This window comes from Tupaia chinensis, unplaced genomic scaffold (assembly GCF_000334495.1).
Source record: "Tupaia chinensis unplaced genomic scaffold, TupChi_1.0 Scaffold000264_1, whole genome shotgun sequence".
Classification (NCBI taxonomy): Eukaryota; Metazoa; Chordata; class Mammalia; order Scandentia; family Tupaiidae; genus Tupaia; species Tupaia belangeri.
The window spans coordinates 1,397,838-1,403,585 of record NW_006159744.1 but is presented as its reverse complement, the minus strand read 5'-3'; positions in this window follow the sequence as shown (position 1 = coordinate 1,403,585).

Genomic DNA, 5,748 nt, shown 5'->3' with positions numbered 1-5,748 from the left:
TATATGGAGCAATAGTGGCAATACCTTCAAGTTTATATAGACTACGTTTTTCTACCTGGACATACCATCAAGATTGAGGACAGAATAATAACTCGATAATACGAACTTGGTCTAAGAACATTTATCCTCCATGCATCCTTTCTTTAAAACAAATTTCATACAGTGATCCAATTAAAGTGGGCAAATAGAAAGGAGGAAACAGTAGATCCCACATAGGAAAACAATCAAGAGAAGTCCCAGGATGGTAACCTTGCAGAAGCTCTGGAGAATAAGTAGTACTGACTAGAAGTGGAGAAAAGTGGTATCAGAGAAAGTGAACTAAGGGAGAAAGAGATCTCACTCACTGGATAATTTTTTTTCTTTTCAGATTATTGTCATAGGGCACATGTGCTCACTGGAGAGAGACAGAGACAGAGAAGGAAAGTGAGAAATCACCCCCCAGGGAGGATGGCCATGCCGCAATCCCTTCTCCTCCATTCTCCTTTCAGGATTTTGAGCATATATTCTCATATGCCCAGTGTGTTTTTCAAGGATAATTTAACTGGTATTAAAGAACAATGTAAACAAAAATAGAAGGACTCTGGGTTGGGGTTTGGGAGCAGACAATCAAAAACTTCTGGGGGGAAAAAGTTATATAAAAGAGGAAATGTATCAATAGTTACAGTATATTTGGCTATGTCATGAGCAATATTTATAGTCATAATAATTGTTAGCTTCATAGACTCAACCATTAAATGAAGCAGAGGTGATCTGACTATGGTTAATTACCAAAGAAACTTAAGTGATACATTGGAGATAGCAGAGGAAGTAAAAGATCAAGAGATGGCAAGGATCAGCAGTTGTTGTACTGGCTATGCTGCTGAACTTCCATGTAGTCGACTGCAGTTCAAGTCCCGGACCTGATGGTTTTAACTCACACTGGATGCATGTGCGTGCATGCCCAAGATCCTGAGAGGAGAATGGAGGAGAATGGATTGTGGTGTGGCCATCCCCCCTGGGGGGTGATTTCTTGCTTTCTGTCTCTTTGTTTCTCTCTGTCTCTCTGGCAAGCACACGAGCTCTATAGCAAAAACCTCTCAATACAAACCAAAACCATGACCTAAGCAGACATTCTGATGTAATTCCACAGTTGAGCTTTACTCTTTTGTGCTGATTCCACCTTAGTAAGGACTCTCACTCCGTGGCCCATCCTGGAGCTTGACTCGCCTCCAGCTTCATTAGTCACTTCTAAAACTAAGTATAGGCGCTTGAGTGCTGCAGATCATCAGAACATTATCCTTTGACTTCTCAGGGCTGAAAAGTGACTTCCAAGATATTTCAATTCACGTCTTCCAGACCTGAGATCCAAAATCAGGTCTGGGACAAACAAAGGTGCATCCCATTTCGAAGCAACGGAGTCAGCCTCCCTGATCAATACAACAGGAAGCCTGAGACCCTGCATGCGTTCTCACTGGGAAGTTTTGGATACCTTTGCCATCAAATTCATAAGGTCAGCAGGACACAAAGCATTTCCAGGTTGAAGTTTGGCAGGAGATAAAGAAAAACATCTCTTTCTTGAAATCCTAAGCCTCCTAGCAAGGCCAAACTTCAGGTCTGGTGGTTCTGCTGGGTTCTGTGGGCCTGTGACCCCATTGGTAGGGTATATTAGGACTAGGGCATAGCTTACTTCATGGCAGAGCTGGGAACATGTCTCAAGACCAAGTGGAATGACTTATGCTGTGGATACAGTTCTTAAAATGTGCGACAGTGGAAATGGAAGATGGTCCCTTCAGATACTCTGAAATTCTGGGTAATTTTAGAGAATTATGTAGTCTTCTGATTCTAGTTACTGGATAGTATGGAGTGGGAAGAGTGCAGTGTGTAAACAAGCACAGCTCCAAATCCCTAGTATTTCTGCATTGATAACCCTTACTTTGAGGACAAGTGGGCATCTAGGAGTTGCTCCTAGTACCTCACAGATGTTGGTCATGATGCTCCCCTTCAAATTCTGATGAATATCATTACCTACAAGCAGTCAAAGGAAAATAAGGAGCGGGTGTATGGTTTGCAAGGGAGCTGCTTACTTCACCCCTGGACTAGCTCCTATCTTATTTTGCATCTCCATCTGAATAATAAGCATTATTCTATGTTCTGGTAATGTTCAGAGTGGCAAACTCTTGTCTCTGGATTAGAGAGACTGACAGATGTCACATGGCTTTGTGGACCAAGCCGAGTCATCTAGACCTAGCTCTCCACCAGAGCAGGGGCCCTCCCCTCTACCTGTTGTGATCCCCCCTATTTCAACATGCTGTTGTGGGAACTAGTGACACGAAAAGTTCAATCAAGCTGTTATACTCTTTAATCACTGTCCATTCTTCCCTACTCTGAGCATCTCTCCTAGATGCAAGCCTGTGATTCATAAATAATATGGAAAAACTCTTTTCATGCTGGATTTATGCCATTAGCACTGTGTATTCACTCTGCCAAGCCATTTCACCTATGACTAATGTTTCAAGGCCAGCATATTTTAAATCCATGTAGAACTGTTTTTAAAAAATCACTTATTTGCAGAGATTTACAAATCATTCTGAGTAACAGAGGGTGATTGGGATGAGGAACAGTTGGAGATGTCAGAAACTGTCAAATTACAAAAGCAAGTCTGGTATGCTAATAAAAAAATTTATACTTTATGGTGAAAGCTGGAGAGTACAGAGAGTTCTGGCAAACATTTGGAGGTTATATTGGAAGAAAATGAGACTTGAGACAGGGGGAAAAGAATAATTAAGAGGCTGTAATGATAGCTAGTGGCGGGGACAGCAGATGGCATGGTGTTTAAGGCACTGGACTTCTATGTGGCTACTGTGGTTCGAGTCCCAGGCCTGGCAGCTTGGTTTCTCATTCCCCCCCCCCCACCGTGAACGTATGTAACCTACAGCAAATTAAAAAAATAATAATAATAAATAAAAAGATTAAATAAATAATTCTTTTTTAAAGAGTAACTGGAAAAATAGAGAGGCAAGACATTTGTGGGATACCGAAATGGTTTACTACTTATCGATGATAATGTTTATAGTATTGTCGACTGGACTGGTCTGAGACATATTTCATGTTGGGTAAATTCTCTTTACAAGCCAAATGATGTATAGTGATCAAATGTTTAAAAAAATAAGAATAATAATAAAAATAAAAGAAAATTAAATTAAAAAGTGCAAATTGGGAAGAGATCCTTTTTAAAAGTTAATTATCAGAAATAAAATTTATTCTGATAATAGAAAAAAAAGAAATGGTGGAGAAAATGGCAAAGGCCTTTGTAGCCTTTGTAGCAAAGGCTACATAAATGGATAATTCATGAAGCATTCCATATTTTTTAACAATTTACTCCATGAAATCCAGGAAGAAAACTTTCCAAACCAAGAGAGGCATTAAAAGATCCAGTCTCAAGAAATACAAAGGACCTCCAATAGAATCAACCCAAGAAGGTCTTATCCAAGACATATTATAGCCAAATTAACCAAAACCACAGACAAAGACAATATGCTAAGACTGGCAAAAGAGAAATGTCAAGTTACCTATAAAGGATATCCCATCAAGCTGACAGAGGATCTCTCATCAGAAACAATGAGAGTGAGGAAAGAATGGGAAAATATATTCAAAGTGTTAAGGGAAAAGCAATTGCAAACAAAAATACTGTACCCAGCAAGATTATCCTTCATATGGGAAGAAAACACAATAACATTCTCAGATAAACAAAACCTGAAAGAATTTACCAACACCAGACCAGATGTCCAAGTTCTGCAGAGAGTGCTATACCAGGAAAATTAAATATAGTTACACAGAAATAAGACTACAAAAACTAAGATAATGGCCAACTTAATCATGGGAATAAGTCTGGAGTTGAATATTATATCCCAGAATCTAATTGGGAAAATCGAACTACAACAGAAGATAAAGTACATGAGACAGAACTGGTGAAATAGAATTTTATGACTTTTGACTAAAATATTGCTGATTTTCTTCCAGGCTTTATTTTTCAGTTTTAAGGATTTTTGTCCTGTTTTGAGCTGTGGATACGTTTACGTACCTACTATTTGAACAGAACCTCAATCCTTTTCCTGGCTTTAAGTTTTAAGCATAGTTCCTTAGCATTTCTTCAATTTATTAAAGCTAAAACTGCTTTTCTTGAAATTAAAAATATAGTAAAAAAAAACATAAGTAATGACTGTAGTAAGCTATGTAGCATCAGCTAGGTGCTACCTTATAGTATATTCATTCTACTCCGAGTTTCATGCATAAAGTCAGACATGTCTTCATAGATATGTATATATCAGCTGAACTTGCTACTGAAAGTAGTTAGATTATTTAAGAAATTTTGTGAATCAATAAAATGTGGGGAGAAAAGGAATGGAAAACAACTGTGGACACCTGAGATAGTATGGGAGGAGAGTGGGAAAGGGCAGAGGGTGAGAAAGAGGGGGAAAATGTATATATGAAACTAGAAATGGAAAATTATTGACAATAACATGTATGACTGAGCCACTATGCAGTATATTCTGGATGGAAAAATCACATTTTGTATGCTGTGACAGTGCTCAGTGAATGAATATAAATTCATTAATTAAAAATTTTTTAAAAAAGAAAAAATTTTGGGAGATTTTTGCTATAGAGTGTGTGCACTTGTTAGAGAGACAGAGAAAGAGATACAGAAAAGAAGAAGTCACCCCCCTCCACCAGGGGGATGGCCACACCACAATCCCTTCTCCTACATTCTCTTCTCAGGATCTTGGGTGTGCATGTCAAAGTGCCTGGCATGAATTTGAAGCCACTGGGTCCAGGACTTGAACAGCAGTCAACTGCATGGAAGCCTGGTGACATAGCCATTATGTCATCTACTGGTCCCCAAATATCAGGAAATAGAATTGGTATGACTTGAAGACTAATGGAATATAGGTAATGAGGAAGAGAGAATCAAGTTTAAAACTCTCGTTTTTGTTTTGAGTAGTAAAGTGGTACTGATATCATTCACATGTTTATAAACAGAGAAAATAAAGAAATTTGGAGGCTAAGGCGGAGCTCCAATTTGGACTTGTTATGTTTGAGGAGTCTGTGATACGGATTGTTTAGTTCATGACAGAGTACATGTGCCTGAAGTGCCACAGAGATGAGTAGGCTGGAGATAGGCATTTGAGTGTCATCAATGGAATGTAGTTGAAATCATAGATGTGGATAAGGTAACTGAAAACAGGTGATGGAACAAGCAAAGTCTAGATTTTGTGTGGTATGTAAAAACCCCAAACATAGTAAGCAGAAACAGAAAGCCTGGCAAAAACTATTAAGGCGTGTCCGAAGAAGTAGCACAAAGACCAAGAGTAGTTTTACAGAACCCAAAGATGGAGAAAATAGAAAAAATGTAGTTATGAAATAAACATCCTAGAGAACAAATACAATAGTATCTACTTACTTGACAATACAAGCCACTTGTGATTTAGTAAAAACATTGTCAGTGGAATGCTATGGGTAGAATCGATTGCTATGGATACAACATAAAATGGAAGCTGAGAAACTGGAGGCTAATGAAAAATACTCTTTCCAGTCACCTGGCTAGAAGTAAATAAAATATAATAAAGATCTGATGTAGGGTTGAGAGATTTCTTTACTACCAAAAAGTATGATAATGTTCATATTGTATCCTGAGGAAACAGTGCTAGCAGAAACACTGAAAATACAAAATTTAAAAGACTCAAGCTTAGTAGATAAGGGTGTGCAGTCAGA